The sequence below is a fragment of the Crinia signifera genome, chromosome 5 (assembly GCF_055691185.1).
Source record: "Crinia signifera chromosome 5, ASM5569118v1, whole genome shotgun sequence".
Lineage (NCBI taxonomy): Eukaryota > Metazoa > Chordata > Amphibia > Anura > Myobatrachidae > Crinia > Crinia signifera.
In genome coordinates this window covers 116755526-116778900 of record NC_139221.1, presented here as the reverse complement: position 1 = coordinate 116778900, position 23375 = coordinate 116755526, and the positions used below count along the sequence as shown (strand labels likewise).

The following is a 23375-nucleotide window of genomic DNA, read 5'->3' as shown; positions in this document are numbered from 1 at the left end:
GTTGTGTGCTGTCCATGGTGCTAATCTCCACTACTATGTGTCCCCAAAATTTGGGTGCCGTGCTTTGCTTGGTCCCCATTCGGGTTATCGCTTCTCGGCCTTTTGGCTGCGATCCAGGTTTATAGCCTGGCGTGGCTGAAGGGTAGAGTGTGTGGGGCCCTTTGCCTGGACTCTGGCTGTAGAGGAGCGATCTGTGCGGTTATTCTTTTCAACGGAGGAGTGGAGAAGCTATCCTGCATTATGGCAGCTCAAGGATTGAAGAACACCATTCGTTTTCATGTTGATGTGGAGAGAAGATCTTCTAAAGGTTTGGTGTTCATTGTGAGAGATCTGTTGCAAGATTATGTGGGAGTAAGCATTATAGGTTGCATTTATTGCATCCAAGACTTTCCCAAGCAAGGAATTCATGACGTCACCTTTTATGACAATGGTATATGCCTGAATATATTTGAAAAACTGAAGATTATGGCTGAAACTTTTGATCCCATTTTGTTGGGGATGACTGTTATCCAATTATTTTCCATGCATGAACTACCATTGACTGTTCATTTGTATAATCCTTTCCAGGACATTGAGCAGATTAAAGCTTTCCTTTTTTGGTACTGCTCCCATGTGAGAGGGGGTACAAAGTTGAAAAACTGTGTGGGTACCTTTAATAGTAAGGTGAAGTTTTTTGTCAAACTTAAAAAACATGAGGAGGGGATTGGTGGCGTGCTCCATCCCCCTGCCAATTTCACTGTGGCTGGGAATAGGGGATACCTGTTTTACCCCGGTCAGCCTACATACTGTCGCAGGTGCTTTGAGTATGGACACAAAGCAGAGGAGTGTTCCAAAAAAGCGGGGGTGTGCAGAAATTGTAAATGTGAAGGACACATGGCTGGAGAGTGTCCTGAGCCGAGGACCTGTGACCTGTGTGGCTTACCCGGGCACTCCAGCACGAGTTGTAAGGGGACCCCTGAGTACATGGCGCATAAGGTGCAATAAAGGTCTGAAGCTATGGAGCGGATGGAGCAGCTTACCCGTGAGCTTGTACGGGGAGAGGGGGGCGCGGCTGCTCAGCGCACGGAGGAGTCTGACAATCAGGCGAATGCTGCTGCAGCTGAGCAGGGTTCGTTGGTGTCCGTGCAGCAGGAGCTGAGCCGGGTGCTGGCGGGTGTGCAGCCTGCTGTTCAGCAGGAGCGGAGCCCTGTGGTGGCGGATGTGCTGCCAGCTGGGCAGCGGGTGAGCCCAATGTGTGCCGCAGCAAATGACAGTCGGGACAGTAATGTAAGTGGAAGCGCTGTGTGCACTATGGGAGGCAGCGCTTGGAAAGAGTTAGTGCCCCGACAGTTGGTGGAGGGAGAGGTCTCTGATGGCTCGGAGGTGTTGAGCCCGGGACCCTGGTAATTGATAATGCAGAGGTGTTGCCTGAATCTGCCATCTCTGAGAGTTTTGTGTGGCAGGATGTACCAGAAGAAGTGTCATCTGTAGTGTCTGAAGACTCTGGGTCTGTACAGTTGGCCCGCAGGCATGAGTCCCAGGTGTTGGCAGGTTCTAGGAAGAAGCCTAGGATTGCGGGTCCTGAGTTTGGGGGTGATGAGGCCCAGCCTTTTGCAATGGACTTGAGTGTGAGCCCTGCAGGAGGGTCTGTGTCCCCTCATGGTGGGCGAGTCGATGGTGGTATCCCACTCGCATGGAAATGGGTGAGAGGGACTTTAAGATTTAGGGTGCGATATGGCAAGTGGCTCATGTCCTTTAGCCAACCCTACATTGGCTATCGCATCTTTAAATTCCAGACCTATTAAGAATACAGCAAGAAGAGCTGTAGTTCTGGATGAACTTGAGACTCTTGGGGTGATATTTTGTGCCTTCAGGAATGTGGTTTTGTGGGTACTCTAAGTAAAAAAGAGGGTTGTTTTTCAAATTGTTTTTGGTCCGGATCTAGTTTGAATAAAAATGATGGGGTGGGCATTCTTATTAGAAATAATGAAATTTATGGAAATTGAGGTAGGACGTTGTATTTTATTATGTTTAGAATATAGGAGGTGGAGTTCAGAGTTATGAATATCTATGCCCCGGCAGATAAAAATGAAAGGAAAGTTTTTATTGATAAAATTAAATTCTTTATTGCTGGGAGGATTCCCATTATTTTAGTTGGGGACTTTAATTGTACGATTAATAAGGGGGTGGGTTTTGGGGTGGGGATATCTAAGTTAGATGTTACGGGAAATTTGTTAAAACAGATTGTGGATGATTTTTCTTTATCTGATGCTGTTGATATGTGTAGAGTGAGACCACTGCCAGTGACTTACTGGGCAGATAGTGGTAGGTCAGCTTCAAGGCTGGATTTTTTGTTTGTGGCTAAGGGGTTAATGGCTGCTAATTATAGGCAATGTAAGGTCAGCTTTTCTGATCATGAGTGTATTGTGTGTGACGTGAGTGGAGCATCTGGTGTGAAGTATGGAAGAGGAGTGTGGAAATTAAATAGTAAATTGTTGGAAGTGGATGAAGTGAAGTGTGATTTTAAAGTGATGTATGAAAGGTGTGTATATAGGAAGAATGAGTTTGGGAATGTTTTAATTTGGTGGGATTGGGTTAAAGATAGGATCAGAGCTTTCTTCAAAAAATGGGGTTATAGATTAGCTCAAAGGAGAAGGAGGGAGTATGCAAATGAAAATAAGAGACTGCAGTTTTTGTTTCAGTTAAGAGAAATGGGTGTGGATGTGAGGGAGGAAATTAGGTGTGAAAGAGAAGTATCTTTAATACTTCTCTTTCACACCTAATTTCCTCCCTCACATCCACACCCATTTCTCTTAACTGAAACAAAAACTGCAGTCTCTTATTTTCATTTGCATACTCCCTCCTTCTCCTTTGAGCTAATCTATAACTCCATTTTTTGGAGAAAGCTCTGATCCTATCTTTAACCCAAATGTATGTATGCTAAAGGAAGAGAGATTGTTTTCAGAGCAAAAGTTGAGAAAATGGAAAAAGATGAAATGTGTTCAAGATTTTTCTTTAAAAAAGTGTGTCAAGGGAAGAAAGATATGGAGGTGGTGTTTGGCAAAGATGAGAATGAAGTGAATGGGAGTGAGATGATGGGTGTAATTGAGGATTTTTATAGAGAGTTGTATAAAAGGAAGGAATTTGATGCAAGCATGGTGAGTGAAGTGTTAAGTGTGCTGGAGAAGAAAGTGAGTGAGAATAAAAGGAATGTCTGATGGGTGAAGTTAGTATGGATGAAGGTAAGAAAGTGTTAATGGCTTCTGGGAGAAATAAGACTCCTGGTATGGATGGATTATCAGCGGAGTTCTATATTTGTTTTTGGGAGATTATTAAGGAACAATTATTGGAAGTTTTTAAGTATATGTGGGAGAATGGATGTGTGAGTGAATCTATGCATGAAGGTTTGGTTGTTTTGATCCATAAAAAGGGTGATAAGAGAAGGTTGGGCAATTGGAGGCCAATAACTATTAAACATTGATTATAAGTTATACGCAAAGTTGATTACGGATAGAATGAGGTATGTTGTGAATGAAGTGATTGGAGAAGAGCAGGTGTGTGCTGTGCCTGGGAGAAGAATGGTTGATAATTTGATTTTACTGAGGGATGTGATTGATGATTGTATGGGGCGAAAGAAGAGATGTATGGTATTGGCGATTGATTTTGAGAAAGCGTATGATAGGGTTTCGCATGAGTTTATGTTTAATGTGTTAGTGCGGATGGGGTTTCCAAGTATGTTTGTGGAAAGGATTAGGAGTTTGTATGTGGGTGCTGAATGTAGTGTGTTAGTGAATGGAAGTGGGTCTGAGAGGATTAGGGTTGAATCAGGTGTGCGACAGGGATGTCCATTGTCGCCTGTTTTTTTTATTTGTGTGATTGAGCCGTTGTTGCGAATGATTGTGTGTGATAAAGTTGTGAAAGGGTTTTTAATTCCTGGTAGTGGGGGGAAGGTTTTTAAAGTTATGGGATATATGGATGATGTGACTGTGGTGTGTGAGAATACAGCTTCTTTGGATAGGGTAAAGTTATTAATGAGTTTTTTTTGTAGTGCATCTGCATTTAAAGTGAATTGGGATAAGAGCAAATTTAAGTGTTTTGGGGATAGTAGTGTGGAGGTTAGGGGAGTTGAATGTGTGAGTGGGGGTTTAAGACTGCTTGGAATTAAGTTTGAGGAGGATTTGAAAGGGACTGACAGTTGGGATGAGTGTGGGGAGAAAATTGTAAAGAAATAAAATTTCTGGAAATTGCGCGAGTTGTCTATGACTGGGAAGGTGTGTGTGATTAAGAGTGTTATTTTACCTTTGTTGCTTTTTGTATCATGTGTGTTTCCTGTGAGTGCTAGGAATTTAATGAAAGTAAAGAGATTGTTGTTTTTGTTTCTTTGGGGGTGCAAGATGGAGAGGTTGAAAAGGGAGAGTGTGATGAAAGAAAGGAGTAAGGGTGGTGATAATTTTCCAAATATTGAAGTGTTTCTGGGTGTGAATGAGGTTGTGTCTTTGATAAGATTAGAAGAAAAAGAAGGTTTTTTGAATTAACCTTGCGCTATGATCGCTGCTCTGGATTATTATCAGATAGTATGTATCACCTTACATACAAGAAACAATTTGTGAAGAAGGGGGTACCGACAATGTTCCTGAGCACTGATCCTATGTGTGTCTTTTAGCAGGTAGGTACCCAAAACACAAAAATAAAACCACAATAGTGCATTATCGTTCGGTATATAAAACACAGAATTATCCTTTTCTAAATGAGATGCAGGAGGACTCGTACCCTATATTCAGGTCTACTATTATGTAGACTTCACAGGCTTTGGGGGGGAGCGGTTCTTTTTACCGACAGATCCACAGGTGTTCAATTTCGTTCCCACATGCAAAACAATTAATACACTGGCATGGTGTGATATTGCTTTGATACAATGTATTAATTTTTTTATATACACAATAACAAGCAGCCTCGTACCGTATATTTTGGTCTACTTTTCACGGCAGACCTCAATTGCTTTGGGGGGGGAGCGGTTAGTCACCGTCGGACCTCATCCTGCCTTGAAAAAGAGACCATTGTGGTCTTGAAACGCGTTGGCCATTGGAGCTAGAGGGGGACACTCACAAGACCTTCACCAGGAAAGGCTACAGGGACGCCTGGTTCAAACCATCTGCCTACTTTGTCTGCATGCTTTGTGGACATTTGGAATTGCTTTTCTTCTCTTTTTATATACACCACTGGTTGTGAAATTCGGATGAGGTCCGACGGTGACTAACCGCTCCCCCCCCAAAGCAATTGAGGTCTGCCGTGAAAAGTAGACCAAAATATACGGTACGAGGCTGCTTGTTATTGTGTATATAAAAAAATTAATACATTGTATCAAAGCAATATCACACCATGCCAGTGTATTAATTGTTTTGCATGTGGGAACGAAATTGAACACCTGTGGATCTGTCGGTAAAAAGAACCGCTACCCCCCAAAGCCTGTGAAGTCTACATAATAGTAGACCTGAATATAGGGTACAAGTCCTCCTGCATCTCATTTAGAAAAGGATAATTCTGTGTTTTATATACCTAACGATAATGCATCTTTGATAAGATTGTATGAGAGTGAGAGTAAGGCAGCGTGCATGATGAAGTATATGGCAGGGTGGATGTCGTACGGTCTGGGGTGGTGTAAGAGAGATTTGGGGAAGCCTGTGGCCTCCAATTGTCCAATCTGGTATTGTAAGGTTGAGAAGTTTATTAGAGATTTTGGTTTGAGTGGGTTAAGGGTGGATGAATTGAAAGAAAAGCAGAAAGTGATGAGAATGCTGAAGGATAAAGAGAGTGTATGTAGAATTGATTGTTTGAATGCAAGTGAAGAGAACTTGGTGTGGAAGAGTATGAGTATGAAAGGGATGTCCAATAGACAAAAAGATATCGTATGGATGGGTGTACATGGGATTTTGCCTGTTAGAGAGGTGAAGAAAAAAACGTGATTTAGTACGGGTGGATGTGTGTCCGAGGGAGGGGTGTGGTGCAAGTGAGACTGTTCTACATTTCTTTAGCTATTGTGGGTTTGCAAGGAAAGTATGGAAGGGTGTGGGTGGTTTATGTAAGGAAGTGTGTGGTATTAATGATATGACGTGGAAGGTAGTTATGTTTGGATTGGCTGGATGTGGAAGTGTGAAAGCAAGATTGTTATGGTTGATTGTGTCATGTGTGAAGGAGGTGTTGTGGGATGCTAGGAATTTGAGTGTGTTTAGGAAAGATGAGCTGGATGTAAAAGATTGTGTAAGGATGGTGCTTGGGAAATTGTATTTGTGTTATTTGTTTGATTGCAAGACTGGTGGTGGGTGTGCGGATGTGGAAGGATATTGGAAGACAAAAAAATGGAAGCATGTTGTGAAAATGTAAGAGGGGCTGGTGGGTATAGAGGTTTAAAGGCAAGAATTTAGTATTTTTTTGGTTGTGTTTTCTTGTTTATGTAATAATATTTCTATCCTGAGAGTTTAAAAAGGAAAGAGAAAATAACATGTACTGTATGATGAGCAGAAGTCATGTAAGTTATGCTTTGTTTTTCTTGTCAATATTTGTGATATGTAATTTTTCTGTTTTATGCAAGAGGAAACCAGATATGATGAGTAGATACCAAGTATGTGGGTTTGGTTGAGTTATGTTTATGTCTTTCTAGACAGAGTATGCTTGGTATCTAACCTGAATGGTTTAAAAAACAAAAATCTGTTCTTATCAGTTTAATATCTGATATGCCCCCTATCTGGGGGCCATATATTAAATGGATTTTTAGAACTGGGAGATGGAAGAAGAGCTTGCTCTGTCCACTCCATGCATTGACCTGGTATTGCAGTACTTCCAGGACCGGTGCACCTTTCCTAATCTGTCATCCAAAAATAGAATATTGCTATCCTTCAAATGTGCATTTTTGCATCTGTAACGCTCTCTTTTTGTTGCAATTGTCATATGTGTCCCTTCTTCAATTGCTTTGGCGCTTTGCAGCACCTCTTTTATTTGCAAATGCATGCATTTTCTATTTTGATCCATTGTGTATAAATATTTGGAAAGCTGGCCTACAGTGTATCATTTGATGTTTACTTCTTGTCTCCCTTATTTTTACTTCCAGGTATCAAGCTGATTTCATGGTTTGGGGCACTCCATGTCCAAATTCTGCATGTGTGGCCTACCTAAATAAGCTGAAGCCTTCCTAAATTAAAAAGCTTAGTGGCCGCAGCGACCTTCCAAAAATAACTGGGAACACTTCCACACTAACCTGCTAACTTACTAAAGCAAAATCCTACTTAATCACACCATTTGGAATTTTGGACCCCTTCACAATTTTAAAAGGAAACAATTTTTGAATCTAAAAACCAGCCGCTTTTAAACAGGAGATTTTGAAAATGTTTTACCTTTGCACTTTGGACCACGATTTTGCGCGCCACCTCCAAAAAGCAATGTTCATCCAGGCTGCTAGGCTAGCACAGGAAGTGATGTCACAATGGTCCGCTTGTGATGTCACAATGGGTCGATTGTGATGTCACAATGGGTCGATTGTGACGTCACAATCGACCCATTGTGACATCACAATCGCAGCAAAAAGCTCAAAACAAAAGCTGTCTGCCAGGAGGCTAATGGGTGTGCACACATGCCGACAGCAGAGGCGGAGCTCATGTTAACAGCAGAGGCGGGGCATATGCAAATTCGGACTAACTCTGCTACCAAGAAATAAAGGCTGCAGTGTGCCCTCTTGTCTCCTAGGCAGGTCCAGTGGTGTGCAGGAGTGCAAGTTTTGGTAGGCCTAGGCCACCTAGCTAACAATCATGCATACATGCATGCATCCAACCAACCAAGCAGGCAGGCAGCTAGCTAGCTAGCTTTGGGCCGCTTATTGTAGAGTTGTGTGCTGTCCATGGTGCTAATTTCCACTACTATGTGTCCCCAAAATTTGGGTGCCGTGCTTTGCTCGGTCCCCATTCGGGTTATCGTTTCTCGGCCTTTTGGCTGCGATCCGAGTTTATAGCTCGGCGTAGCCGGGAGGTTTGAGTTTGGGGGGTCCTTCGGCGGGACCCCCGGGACGTCGAGGAGGGATCTTTGGAGTCCGGATTTCCTTTGTTGGAGTGATTGGTGGACTACACCACAATGTCCAGAGTAAGGAACACTCTGAGAGTCAAGATCGGAAGGGCAACGGGGAACGGTCCCCTAAGGTATTTGGTGGAGGAGGTCTTGGAGAAGATGTTTTGTGTGCAGCGGAGGAAGATATTTTGTATACAGCAAATATTGGCTTTGAACTTTTTTTACGTTACTTTTGTTCAGAGAGCTATTTACCAGGAGGTACTGGGGAAATTTGAGGAAGAAAAAGATAATCCGGCTTTGGAGGGTGTGGAAGCCTTCCTGGCATTGGGAGAGGAGTTACCTCTCATTGTGCACGTGTTTGATCCTTTTATCCCAGTAGAAACAATCTGTGCTTTTTTGAGGCAGTTTTGTACCTCAGTACGTGGGGGATTCATGCAAAAGAATATTTGCAGTATTTTTAATGGGGGTTGGAAATTCTGGATTCGGTTGAAAACTGATGAGAGGGGTTCCCCCATACACCCCCCGGGTTCCTTTTCTGTGGGGGAGTTTAGGGGATACCTTCAGTATCCTGGTCAGCCGGATTTTTGCCGTAAGTGCAAACAATTTGGGCATAGGAAGGAGGATTGCAGAGGAGAGAGGTTCTGCAGGAACTGCAAGAAACCCGGCCATGAGGCGTTTGAGTGCCCCTGTGCAAAAAGATGTGATTTTTGCGGTGATTTGAGCCATGTGGCGAAGGACTGCAAGAGGGCTTTCTTTGAAAGGCGTAGAGGAAAAGACCCTGAAGAGTACGCAGCCCAGAACGCAGAAGCCTACGAAAGAAAAAGGCAGGAGGAAGAAGCGAGGAAAGCTGCTAAGGAGGACTCAGAACGTATGGAGGAGGAGAGAGGTGCGGAGGATGAGCCCCCGTGTACTGCGCAGGGACCCCCAGAAACCCACCAAATACTGAGCGCCCACGTGGAGGGAGGAGGGGACGCGGTGTCTGATGTACCGACGTCGATGCTCGAGTCCCCCCACAGTGATGTGTCGGATACCCCAATCTGTTACAGTCCAGGAGCTGGTGGTGTGAGTCCGGAGAGCTCAGAGGCGTCAATGAACACTGTGACGAGCGGTGACGCTGAAGGGTCTTGGTTGGATGAGATGGTCAGTACCCCGGGAGGAGAGAGCCCGAGTACAGATTACACTGTAACGCCGAAAGTCCTGAGGGAAAGAGAGTTGGACAGAACGGCTAAAAATGCCCGCATCGAGGTGCCGCAGGAAGGAGTGCTTATGACGGCCAGTGAAGCCCTAATGGCACTGCCATTAATGGGCATTACCAGGATGTCTCCGGAGGAAATTGCCCAGGACTGTAGTAGGAGACAGGCAGAAGGAGATTTGTTTATCCAGAGAAAGTTGGAGGAAATGAGGCGCGCTGGGCCTCATACCTCAAAATCGGATGAGCCATCTTGACTTTCTGCAGGCTGTGGGAAGTTTTAATGCCAAGCCCCAAGCAATAAAAAGTGTGTAGGGATAATATCCCTAAATGTGAGGGGATGTAGATCTCGATATAAAAGGGCAGCAGTCCTGAAATATGTGGAGGGTTTGGGGGAAAATATTATTTGCTTACAAGAGTGTGGTTTGGTGGAGGCACCGAGGAGGGAGGAGTGGAAGTGGGGTTTTTCTTTTTGGAGTGGGTCTAGGGAGAATAAAAATGATGGGGTGGGGTGCTAGTGAAGGAGAATAAATATAAAGTAGATTCACATAAAGTAATAGAATAAGGTAGATGTGTGTTGATTGGTTTTGACTATGGTGGGTGGAAATTTAATCTATTGAATATTTATGCTCATGTCGATAAAAATAAGCGGAATGCATTATTTGAAAAATTAAGTTATTATTTAATTGGTAGAAAGCCTGTTGTGATTGTTGGGGATTTAAATTGTGTGATTGATAGAGGAGTGAAAAGAGGAGTGGATGAGGTTAAGAATGATGTTACGAGTGGGATTTTGCGTGGTATGATTGCTGATTTCTCACTGGTGGATGTGGCGAGAGAATGTGGTGGTGGAGTAGCGAATGTGACATACAGAGCAGACAGAGGGATGATAGAATCTAGGCTGGATTATGTGTTAGTTTCAAAAGATTTCATGGGTGAAAGGTTTGAGCAAGTGAGAGTGTGTTTTTCGGATCACAAGTGTATTAAATGTAGCTTGGTATGCAAGGAGAGTGGAAGTTATGGGAATGGGATATAGAAGTTGAATATTGGTATGCTAGGGAATGATGAGGTAAGAGTGAAATTTGCTGAGTGTTATGAGAAGTGGAAGGGGGAGAAAGGAAAGTATGGATGTTTGTTAGAATGGTGGGATTGGGTGAAAGGGGAGATTAGGAAATTTTTTAGGAAGAATGGGTACAGAATGGCGAGACTGAAGCGAGAAGAAGATGTATGGATGGGAAAAAGATTGGAATATTTGTATAGGATGAGAGAGGATGGTGCGGATGTTGAAGATGAGATACGTGAGACCAAGAATGTGTGTAAAGAGAGAATGAAGGAGAAAGGAAGTCAGATTGTGTACAGTGCGAAAGTGGAATGCATGGAGAAGGATGAAAAATGTAGCAGATATTTTTTTAAGAAAGTTTGTGGTGGAAGGAAAGATATGGATGTAGTAAAAGGTGAGAATGGTGAGGATTTGTATGGTGAAAGTATGAGGAATGAGGTTGAGAGGTTCTACAGTGTTTTGTTTGATGTTAAGGGATGTGATGAGAGTATGGAGTGTGAGGTCTTGAGTGGGGTTGAAAGAAGAGTGGAAGAGAGTGACTTGGGGTTGTTGTGCGAAAATTTGAAAGAGAAAGAGATTAAGGATGCGATTGAGAGTTTGAGTAGAAATAAGACACCTGGAAGTGATGGGTTGCCTGTTGAGTTTTATAGTATGATGTGGGATGTGATTGGAATGGATGTTGTGAGTGTGATGGACTATATGTTTAAGAATGAGAAAATTAGTGTGAGTATCAAAGAGGGTGTGGTTGTATAGATACATAAGAAAGGTGAAAGAAAGGATGTGCGAAATTGGCGGCCAATTACGTTATTAAACGTTGATTACAAAATATATGCTAAAGTGGTGGCCAATCGTATGAGAGGTGTGATTGAGCAGGTGATTGAGGAAGAACAAGTGTGTGCGGTGCCTGAAAGGAGAATAAGTGAGAATTTGATGCTGTTACGGGATATGATTGGTGATTGTATGAAGCGTGAGCGGAGGATGTATGTGATGGGATTAGATTTTGAGGGAAGCGTTTGATAGGGTTGCGCATGAGTTTTTGTTGAAAGTTTTGTTGCGAATGGGATTCCCGAGTGAATTTGTGTGCAAGATTAGAAGTATGTATGATGGTGTGAGTAGTAAGATTCTAGTGAATGGGTTTTTGAGTGAAAGCTTTTATGTAAAGTCGGGTGTAAGGCAAGGATGTCCGTTATCCCCTATTATTTTTGTGTGTGCGTTGGAATCCTTGTTGTGCATGTCGAGGCGTGATAAAGTTATGAAAGGTTATTTGATACCTGGGAGTGATGGAAGGAGTGTGAAAGTTTTAAGTTATATGGATGATGTGGTGATTGTGAGTGAAAGTTAGAGAGGGCTAAATTGTTGATTGGGTTTTTTTGTGGGGCTTCTGCTTTCAAATTGAATTGGGAGAAAACAAAAATAAAAGTTTTTGGGTGTAAGGGTGTGGATGATGTTGGAAGTGAGTATGTGGAGGGTGGGATTAAAATTTTGGGTGTAGTGTTTGATGATGATATGCGTGGGAAAGAGAGTTGGTGTGGGTTGGAACAAAAGGTGAAAGGGAGATTGAATTTTTGGAAGTTGAGACGATTGACGATGACTGGGAGAGTGTTAGTGGTGAAAATGGTCATATTACCTATTTTGTTGTATGTTGCGTGTGTGTTTATGCCAAATGTTTTGTGTTTGAAAAGGATTAAAAGGGTGTTGTTTTTGTTTTTGTGGAATAGGAGAACAGAATGTTTGAAAAGAGAATGGGTAGTGAAAGAAAGAGCGAAAGGTGGTGTGGATTTTCCGAATGTGGATGTGTATCTGAATTTGAATGTTATTGCAAGAGTGGTGAGTATGATTGAGAGAGATAATAAGGCGGCGTGTATGATGAGGTATATGGCTGGGTGGATGTTTGTTAAATTGAAATGGTACGAAAAGAAGCTGAATGAACCGGTTGCGGATGATGTGTGTATATGGTATAAAAGGATTAGTGTGTTTGTGAGGAAATGGGAGTTGTCTGAGGTGAGTAAGGAGGACTTTAAGCAGAAAAAGAATGTTGTGAGGAAGTTGAGAGATAAAGAAAGTGTATGTAAGGTAGAAGGGTTGAATGATGGGGAATGCTTAGAAGTGTGGAAGAATGTATGTGTGGATGGTTTGGATAATAGGCAAAGGGATATTGTTTGGATGAGGATGCATGGGATATTGCCGGTACGAGTGGTGCAAAAGAGGCCTGGTTTGACTAGTGTGGAAAAGTGTCCAAGGAGTGAGTGTTGTGGGGATGAGTCTATAAGGCATTTGGTATGGGAGTATGAATTTGCAAGGAAGGTATGGAAGGGTTTGGAAGGTGTATGCAAGGAGTTGACTGGGATTGAGAGTGTGACATGGAAGATTGCTTTGTTTGGGATGGGTGTAAGAGGAGGGAAGAAAGGAAGAATTTTATGGTTAATAATGATATGCGTGCTGGAATGCTTGTGGGATGTAAGGAACATATATGTGTTTAAGAAAGAAGAGATTGGAGTGAATGAATGTTTAAGGATGGTGTTAGAGAAGTTGTATGTGTGTTATGAATGGGATAAAAAGAAAAAGAATGAGTGTGATGCGGAGGGTGTGTGGAAATACAAAAAGTGGAAACATTGGGTAAAATATAGCTAGGTTTTTAGGTGGTGGGTATAGTGAGATTTGTTCAGTATGAAGGAGGAGTTGTGGAAAGTCTATTTTTGGATAATAAGATCAATGGAGATGTCTTTCATTTTGGAATACAAATTTGATTTAAAAGGAACCAAGTATGATGAGAAGATGTGTTTTCGTTAAAATGAAGTCACGGTGAGTGCTGCTCCAAGGAGTGGCAACGAAAAAACTTGTAATCTGATTGGTTTTAATAAGAAAAAAAAAATCTGTTCTTATCAGTTTAATATCTGATATGCCCCCTATCTGGGGGCCATATATTAAATGGATTTTTAGAACCGGGAGATGGAAGAAGAGCTTGCTCTGTCCACTCCATGCATTGACCTGGTATTGCAGTACTTCCAGGACCAGTGCACCTTTCCTAATCTGTCATCCAAAAATAGAATATTGCTATCCTTCAAATGTGCCTTTTTGCATCTGTAACGCTCTCTTTTTGTTGCAATTGTCATATGTGTCCCTTCTTCAATTGCTTTGGCGCTTTGCAGCACCTCTTTTATTTGCAAATGCATGCATTTTCTATTTTGATCCGTTGTGTATAAATATTTGGAAAGCTGGCCTACAGTGTATCATTTGCTGTCTACTTCTTGTCTCCCTTATTTTTACTTCCAGGTATCAAGCTGATTTCATGGTTTGGGGCACTCCACGTCCAAATTCTGCATGTGTGGCCTACCTAAATAAGCTGAAGCCTGCCTAAATTAAATAGCTTAGTGGCCGCAGCGACCTTCCAAAAATAACTGGGAACACTTCCTCACTAACCTGCAAACTTACTAAAGCAAAATCCTACTTAATCACACCATTTGGAATTTTGGACCCCTTCACAATTTTAAAAGGAAACAATTTTTTGAATCTAAAAACCAGCCGCTTTTAAACAGGAGATTTTGAAAATGTTTTACCTTTGCACTTTGCGCGCCACCTCCAAAAAGCAATGTTCATCCAGGCTGCTAGGCTAGCACAGGAAGTGATGTCACAATGGTCCGCTTGTGATGTCACAATGGATCGATTGTGATGTCACAATGGGTCGATTGTGACGTCACAATCGACCCATTGTGACATCACAATCGCAGCAAAAAGCTCAAAACAAAAGCTGTCTGCCAGGAGGCTAATGGGTGTGCACACATGCCGACAGCAGAGGCGGAGCTCGTGTTAACAGCAGAGTTGGGGCATATGCAAATTCGGACTAACTCTGCTACCAAGAAATAAAGGCTGCAGTGTGCCCGCTTGTCTCCTAGGCAGGTCCAGTGGTGTGCAGGAGTGCAAGTTTTGGTAGGCCTAGGCCACCTAGCTAACCATCATGCAAGCATGCATACATGCATGCATCCAACCAACCAAGCAGGCAGGCAGCTAGCTAGATAGCTTTGGGCCGGTTATTGTAGAGTTGTGTGCTGTCCATGGTGCTAATCTCCACTACTATGTGTCGCCAAAATTTGGGTGCCGTGCTTTGCTCGGTCCCCATTCGGGTTATCGCTTCTCGGCCTTTTGGCACGATCATGGTCGTTGTCAAAATGTAGCGGGGGTCTTTTCTTCGGAGGGGCCTCAAGGTTCGTGGAGTGATCGGAGAATCGGAAGGAGGAAGAGTGTCAGGATGTTGGCAGTAAAGAACACAATATGGGTGAAACTCACAAGGCGTTGCGGGAATGGATCTTTGAGATACTTGGTGGAAGACCTTTTGGAGAAAGTATGTGGAGTCCAGAGACGGGAAATCTTTTGCGTGCAAGAAATACGATCCCAAAATCTGTTGGATGTCTCCTTTGTAGAAGAAGGTCAGTACAAGCAAACCCTGTGGCAATTGCAGCAACATGAGGCAGACCCAATGTTTGAGGGTGTGGAGGTTTTCCCAGCATTGATTGAGGAGAGGCCAATTACGGTCCACCTATATAACCCTTATGTGGAAATGGAAAAAATTGTGGCCTTTCTCAGACAGTATTGCAGCCAGATCAGAGGTGGGGTGATGCAAAAAAATATTTTGGGAATATTCAATGGAGAATGATGTTTCTGGGTGAGGCTCAGGGAGGATAGAACAAGTGAGGATGGCTTGAAACATCCCCCTGCTACCTTCTCTATTGGTGACCTGAGGTGTTACCTTTACTACATTGGCCAACCAGATTTCTGCAGGAGGTGCAGAAGGTTTGGGCACCAAAAAGAAGATGTGACACTGGCAAAACATGCAGAAATTGTAATGCAACTGGTCATGAGGCAAAGGACTGCAATGAGGAAAAGCAATGTGCCATTTGTGGGTCCCGGGATCATGTGGCACGTAAATGTCCTAAAGTAGCCCAAGAGACCAAGAAAAGTAAAACTCCCCAAGAAATTGCTGAGCGGAATGCACAGTTATATGAAGAGAGGAAAAGGGAGAGGGAGGAGAGAGAGAAAAAGTCAGAGGAGGAAGCTGCCGTCTTCCATGCAAATCTGAGGAAAATGGCAGATGAGGTGATTCAAATGGTGCAAGAGGAATCTGTTGAGGAGGAACAGCAAGCTGCGGCGAATCCGCAGAGGAAGAAACCTCGCCAGACCCACGAGGCAGTGGGGGAGGAAATATCGGAAGAGGAGATGCCTGATGCAACGGCTCCGTTGCTGGAGCAGCGGGCGGGTGACACGGAAGCCGGGGACGTGGTGAGTGACAGCTCCGTCACCTTTAGCCCCGTGAATTATGGACCGGAGAACTGCAGCGCCTTGTACGGAGGACAAAGCCCCGTGAGTAGTGACGATTCTTTGCTGACGGTAGAAAGTGTGGAGGGAGGGGAGGGAAGGTGCCTTGACGAGCTGAGACAGGAGGTGCAGGGAAGCTCTGACACTGACTTCTCCAGGACGCCGCGGCTCCTGAGAAAACAGTCAGAACAGAGCTCTGCAAAAAAAGCCAAAATTGAGGAGAGTGGTGAATCGAGTGGCATGATGACAAATAAGGAAGCCTTGGGAAAGCTTGCCAGTATGGACATCAAGAGAATGTCAAAACAAGAGATTTTTGATGACGCAAAAAAACGTGAACATTTTTAAAAAGAACAAGATGACCGCTGCAGGTGGTTTTTATTGGGCACTGATGATCCAGGTCTCTCCGATACTTTGGAGGAAATAACCTGAGGGGGGTGATACCAAAATAAGTTAAAATAAGCGAGAATAGAAATCTTGGGGTGATATCCCTAAATGTAAGAAGCTGTAAATCAAAATATAGGCGTGCTGCAATTTTAGATTATGTTGGTGGTTTGGAGGGCGACATAATATGTTTGAAAGAATGTGGCATTGAGGAAACTCCAAAAAAGGAGCAGTGGAAATATGGGGCATCTCTGTGGAGGGGGTCGAAGGAAAATAGAAATAGTGGTGTTGGGGTTCTAATTAAAGGTAACAAGTTTAGTATAATTTCACATGTAATAATAGAAGCAGGAGGTGTATTTTAGTTAATTAACGTTATGGGGGATGGGATTTTAAGTTAATTAATGTGTATGCAAGTGCGGACAAGAATGAAAGGAAAGATTTGTTTAAAAGGATGGCTTTGTATGTGGTTGGGAGAAAGCCGGTTGTGATTGTTGGCGACATGAATTGTGTGATTGACAGAGGAGTGAAAAGAGGTATGAATGTGGTTAAAAATGACGTCACAAGTGGTGTTCTGAGGAGGATGAATGATGATTTTTCACTAATGGATGTGGCGAGAGAATGTTGTGTGGGTGATCCCAAGAATTCTTACAAGGCTGATAGGGGTGTGATTGAGTCACGGTTGGATTATGTGTTGGTTTCGAGAGATTTCACGTGTGAAAGTTTTGTGCAAAAGTGTGTGGGGTTCTCAGATCATGAATGTATAGTGTGTAAGTTGGGATGTAAGGAGAGTGGTAAGTATGGCAATTGAATGTTGAAATGTTGAAGAATGACGATGTAAAACAGTGTTTCAGAGTGCAGTATGAGGAATGGGTGAAAAAGAAGTGGAAGTTTGATAATATACTAGAATGGTGGGATTGGGTGAAAGGTGAGTGTAAGAGATTTTTCAGGAAATTTGGCTTCAAATTGGCAAGAAAGAAGAGAGAGAGATGGGAAAGAATAAATGAGAGATTGGATTATTTGTATAGAATGAGAAAGGATGGAGCGGATGTGGCGGATGAGATCATGGAGGCAAGAGATGAGGTGAGGAAAAGTATGGAAGAAAGGGGCTGGCAAATTGTGTATGGGGCAAAAGTTGAATGTATGGAAGAAGATGAACAATGTAGTCGGTTTGTTTTCAAGAGAGTGTGCGGAAAAATAAAAGATATGGATGGGTTGGTGAAAGAGAATGGTGAAGAAGGGGTGGGGGGCGGTGAGATGAGAGAAGAAGTTAGAGAGTTTTATGAGAAGTTGTATGAAAGGAAGATATGTGATGAAAATTTGGAGAGTGAAGTGTTGGGTGTAATTGAGAAACATGTGGACAAGAGTGATTGGGAGACGTTAGGTAAGAATGTGACAGAAGAAGAGATTAAAGAGGCAATGAATGGCATGGCAAAGAATAAAACGCCAGGTAAGGATGGGTTGTCGGTTGAATTTTATAGTGTGATGTGGGAATGTATAGGTAAGGATGTGGTTGAGATGATGGAATATGTTTATGAATGGGAAAGTGAGTAAGTCTATGAAAGAAGGTGTTGTTGTTTTGATACATAAGAAGGGTGAAAGGAGGTGTGTGAAAAATTGGAGACCTATAACGTTGCTGAATGTAGATTATAAGATGTATGCTAAACTTTTGGTTAATAGAATGAGGTGTGTGATTGATCAAGTAGTGGATGAAGAACAGGTGTGTGCGATACCAGAGAGAAGAATAAATGAGAATTTGATGTTGCTGCGTGATTTGATTGGTGACTGTATGAGTAGAAAGAAGAGAATGTATGTGATGGCTCTGGATTTCGAGAAAGCTTTTGATAGGGTGGCGCATGATTTTATGTGGAGAGTGTTGATAAAAATGGGGTTTGTGAGTGTTTTGGTGAATAATTTGAGAAGTCTGTATGAGGGCGTTTCAATGAGGTGTTGATAAATGGATTTTTGAGTGATAGTTTTAGGGTCAGTTCAGGAGTGAGACAGGGATGCCCGCTGTCACCGATTTTGTTTGTATGTGTGTTGGAGCCATTGTTGTGTTTGATTAGAAAGGATAAGGTGATGAGAGGTATGTTGATTCCGGGTAGTAGTGGAAGGAGTGTGAAAGTGTTAGGGTATATGGATGATGTAGTGATTGTGGGGGAAAATAGGGCGGCTCTGGACAGGGCAAAATTACTAATTGTTTTTTTTTGTGGAGCGTCTGCCTTTAAACTAAATTGGGAGAAATCAAAAATCAAAGTGTTTGGAGGGAAAGGTGTGGATGATGTTGGAAGTCAGTATGTGGAGGATGGTATAAAAGTTTTGGGAGTTGTGTTTGATGAAGATATGATAGGGAAAGAAAGCTGGAATGATTTGGAAAAGAAAGTGAGTGCGAGAGTGAGATTTTGGAGAATGAGAAGATTAACGATGACTGGCAGAGTGTTGATTGTGAAATCGATTGTTTTACCGATGTTGTTGTATGTAGCAAATGTTTTTTTGCCGAATGTGATGTGTTTGAAAAGAATAAATAGGATGGTGTTTGTTTTTTTGTGGGGTGGAAGAATGGAAAGATTGAAAAGAGAGCATGTGATGAAAGAGAGGATGAATGGAGGTTTGGACTTTCCTAACATTGAAGTATATTTGAATTTGAATGTAATGGTGAGAGTGTTAAGTATGATTGAAAAAGGGAGTAAGGCTGCGTGCATGATGAGATATATGGCAGGTGGGATGTTGTGTAGGTTGAAGTGGTATGAAAGGAAAATAATGGAACCGATTGCTTTTGGAGGATGTCAGTGGTATGAGCGGATAAATGCATTTGTGAGAAAGTGGGATTTGTGGAAGACTAGTAAGAATGAATTGATTAATAAGAAAAGGGTGATGCAGATATTGAGGAAGCATGAAACTATGTGCAAGATAGAGGGTTTGAATGATAAAGATTGTGGGGATGCTTGGAAAAAGGTGTGCATGGATGGGGTTAATAATAGACAGAGAGATTTGGTATGGATGAGTTTACATGGAAAACTGGCGGTGCCAGAGGTGCAAAAAAAAGTGTGATTTGACTAGGTTTGAAGTGTGTCCGAGAGAAGAATGTAGAGTGGTTGAAAGTATTATGCACATGGTATGGGGATGTACGTATGCTAGAAAGGTATGGTTGGGATTAAGAGATGTATGTAAAGAAATGACTGGAGTACAAAGGGTGTCTTGGAGGACGGCTTTGTTTGGGATGGGGGCCTGTGGTAAAGTGAGAGAGAGAATTATGTGGTTGATGATGGTGTGTGTTAGAATGTCTGTGCGATGTTAGGAATTTGTATGTGTTTAAAAGGAGAGTGATTAAAAGGAATGAATGTATTAGAATGATTTTGGGAAAAATGTATATATTCTATGTATGGGATATGAGAGATGGAAGTATGTGTGATGCGGAAGGAATATGGAGGCATAAAAAATGGAAACACCTGGTGAGAGTAGTTAGTTAGTGATGTGATAAGGGGTTGGTGGTGGTTGGGCAAGGGCTTTGCTAGGTTTTATTATGATCTTTTTTTTCTTTAAATATGTTATGTATATTGTTTTTCACCTTGTTGTGAGGTATCTGTCAATTTTTGGTTCATGACAAAAGATTAATGGGAATTTGGAATATTTGGAAAAAATATTATAATAACCATGTGTGATGAGAGGAATTTGTCCATTAATGGTGAAGTCAAGGTGATTGCTTTTCCACGGAGAAGCGACGGTAATTCTAATCTGAATGGTTTAAAAAAAAAAATCTGTTCTTATCAGTTTAATATCTGATATGCCCCCTATCTGGGGGCCATATATTAAATGGATTTTTAGAACCGGGAGATGGAAGAAGAGCTTGCTCTGTCCACTCCATGCATTGACCTGGTATTGCAGTACTTCGAGGACCGGTGCACCTTTCCTAATCTGTCATCCAAAAATAGAATATTGCTATCCTTCAAATGTGCCTTTTTGCATCTGTAACGCTCTCTTTTTGTTGCAATTGTCATATGTGTCCCTTCTTCAATTGCTTTGGCGCTTTGCAGCACCTCTTTTATTTGCAAATGCATGCATTTTCTATTTTGATCCGTTGTGTATAAATATTTGGAAAGCTGGCCTACAGTGTATCATTTGCTGTCTACTTCTTGTCTCCCTTATTTTTACTTCCAGGTATCAAGCTGATTTCAAGGTTTGGGGCAATCCACGGCTAAATTCTGCATGTGTGGCCTACCTAAATAAGCTGAAGCCTGCCTAAATTAAATAGCTTAGTGGCCGCAGCGACCTTCCAAAAATAACGGGGAACACTTCCTCACTAACCTGCTAACTTACTAAAGCAAAATCCTACTTAATCACACCATTTGGAATTTTGGACCCCTTCACAATTTTGGACCCCTTCACAATTTTAAAAGGAAAACAGGAGATTTTGAAAATGTTTTACCTTTGCACTTTGGACCACGATTTTGCGCGCCACCTCCAAAAAGCAATGTTCATCCAGCCTGCTAGGCTAGCACAGGAAGGGATGTCACAATGGTCCGCTTGTGATGTCACAATGGTCCACTTGTGATGTCACAATGGGTCGATTGTGATGTCACAATGGGTCGATTGTGATGTCACAATGGGTCGATTGTGATGTCACAATGGGTCGATTGTGACTTCACAATCGACCCATTGTGACATCACAATCGCAGCAAAAAGCTCAAAACAAAAGCTGTCTGCCAGGAGGCTAATGGGTGTGCACACATGCCAACAGCAGAGGCGGAGCTCGTGTTAACAGCAGAGGCGGGGCATATGCAAATTCGGACTAACTCTGCTACCAAGAAATAAAGGCTGCAGTGTGCCCGCTTGTCTCCTAGGCAGGCCCAGGGGTGTGCAGGAGTGCAAGTTTTGGTAGGCCTAGGCCACCTAGCTAACAATCATGCAAGTATGCATACATGCATGCATCCAACCAACCAAGCAGGCAGGCAGGCAGCTAGCTAGCTTTGGGCCGCTTATTGTAGAGTTGTGTGGTGTCCATGGTGCTGATCTCCACTACTATGTGTCCCCAAAATTTGGGTGCCGTGCTTTGCTCGGTCCCCATTCGGGTTATCGCTTTTCGGCCTTTTGGCTGCGATCCGAGTTTATAGCTTGGCGTAGTCAGGAGGTTTGAGTTTGGGGGTCCTTCGGCGGGACCCTCAGGACGTCGAGGAGGGATCGTGGTTACGTTGCTCGTGATTGGAGGTTGGGTGTGGAGCAGGGCTGGGCAATTGCGGCCCTCCAGATGTTAAGGAACTTCACATCCCAGCATGCCTCGCATCAGTTTCAGCATGGCCACATAGCCAAACTAATGCAAAGCATCCTGGGATGTGTAGTTCCTCAACATCTGGAGGGCCGCAATTGCCCAGCCCTGGTGTGGAGGAATCCCGGAAACTTACAGCACCATGGCTGGCTTGAAGAATACCATACGCTTTTCTGTGTCGGAAGAACAAAGAGAGATAAGTAACCTGAAATTTATTGTTGAGGAAGTGCTTTTTGGCTTAATGTGGTCTTGAAAAAGAAGACATTTGTTGTATACAAGACTTTGCACGGCAAGGGAAGTATGATGTTTCATTTTTCAATCATGCTAAATGTATGAATATTTTTGAGACTGTGAGAAGCAATGTCTTGCACCCCTGTATGGAAGGGATTACCTTATTACCACTGTTTGCTGTGAACGAAATACCAGTAACAGTACATTTGTATAATCCTTGGATGGATTTTGACCTGGTGAAAGGTTTTCTGTTCAAGTATTGTTTCTCGGTAAGAGGGGGTGACATGCAGTATAACTCACTGGGCATTTTCAATGGCAAATTAAAGTATTGGGTAAGGTTGAAACCGTATAGCAGATTTATTGGTGGGGTAACCTATCCTCCAGCAAACTTTTCAATTGGAGGGAATTGTGGATATTTGTTTTATCCCAAAAAAATTTGCCGTCAGTGCCATCAATATGGTCATACAAAAGAGGTTTGCCGGAGTGCCAAGGTGTGCAGGAATTGTGGAAAGGAGGGACATGAGGCAGGTGCATGCCCAAAAGAGAGGGCTTGTGATATTTGTGGGGAAAGAGGCCATTCATGTAAGGCCTGCCCCAATTGGTCTAACCTCAAGAGATATGAGAAGATGAAAAATTAAATGAGGGAACATGAAAAAGAGGAAGCCAAAAAGCTGCATATGGAGGAGGAATGCAGAGGTTCTGCTTCTTCAGATCTCTCTATTGTTTATGGCACTGAAGGGGTTAGTGGTCAAGTGAAGCCTGCTGTCAGTGGGCGGAGGGCAGCTGTGGAAGTTCATGGGACTGCGGACATTCTTGTGGATGTGAGCTCTGAGGAGTCGGAGGAGGAGACGGTGGAGTGTGTGATTGAATGGAAAGACACTCCAGAGGAGGAGGAGCCTGGTGACGGGGAAAATAAGAACAAGAGAGCAGATGAAAGCAAAAGAGCTGTTAAAAAGCCACGTGTGGAAAGCATTAGTAGCCCTGAGGGTGTTCCTACACTCTGCTTGTTGGATGAAATGGATGTGAGCAGTAGTCCTGGTGGTGCTGGCGCGCTGTTCACTCCTGCTACTGACTTAAACGTGGACAGTCTGTTTTCAGATGAAGGAGCAGCCAGGCTTGGAGGGTTGTCTGAATATGATCATGGTTGAAGTTGCCAGTGTTTGTGCTCTCGGACTCTATAAAAAATAATTAATGAGTTCTGCTAAAGGCAGTTTAGAAATTGTATCATGTAATTGTAAGATCAATTAGGAATGTGGCCAGAAGAGCTGCTATACTGAGTGATATTTGGGATAATGGTGGTGATGTATTTTGCCTACAAGAGTGCGGGATTGTTGATGAGTTAAAGAAAAAGGAAGAAAAGTTTGAACAATGTTATTGGTCTGGGTCGGAGGAAAACAGAAATGATGGGGTGGGGATATTAGTTAAAAATAAGGAGATAGTGATAGAGAAATTTATAGTGATAGAGGCAGGTAGGTGTGTCATGTTGTATGCAAGTTATAGGGGATGGAGGGTTAGGATTATGAATATTTATGCATATGCTGAGAAAAGCAAAAGGCTAGACTTGTTTCAGAGAATTAAGTTGTATTTACCAGGGAGAATTCCAATTATTTTGGCAGGAGATTTTAACTGTAATATGGATAAGGGTGTTGGTGGTGGTGTAGGGAGTAAGAAAATTGATGTGACAGGAAACACATTAAGTCAAATAGTCAGTGATTTTTCCTTAGTTGATGTTGCAGGTGAATGCTTAAAAAGGCCACCGCCGGTTACATATTGGGCAGATAGTGGGAGAACGGCTTCCTGGATAGATTATTTGTTTGTATCAAAAGGGGTGGTATGTAGGAAGTATGAGCAAAGAAAGACTGCATACTTGGATCATGAGTGTATTAACGGTGTGATTGAAGGAGAGTGTGATGTGG

At 42.8% G+C, this 23375-nt stretch overlaps 2 non-coding genes and 1 pseudogene across 2 annotated transcripts; all 3 read left to right on the top strand.

Moving 5' to 3' along the window:
- Positions 1-6664: 6664 nt before the first annotated feature.
- Positions 6665-6836, top strand: LOC146006052 (U2 spliceosomal RNA; annotated as a pseudogene).
- A 6277-nt stretch (positions 6837-13113) lies between these two features.
- On the top strand, positions 13114-13302 carry LOC146006046 (U2 spliceosomal RNA). The gene has a single exon (XR_014444091.1). It is a non-coding gene; the product is annotated as a U2 spliceosomal RNA (small nuclear RNA).
- Positions 13303-19691: 6389 nt separating this feature from the next.
- LOC146006058 (U2 spliceosomal RNA) lies at positions 19692-19875 on the top strand. Its single transcript, XR_014444100.1, has one exon. It is a non-coding gene; the product is annotated as a U2 spliceosomal RNA (small nuclear RNA).
- The last annotated feature ends 3500 nt before the right edge of the window (positions 19876-23375 follow it).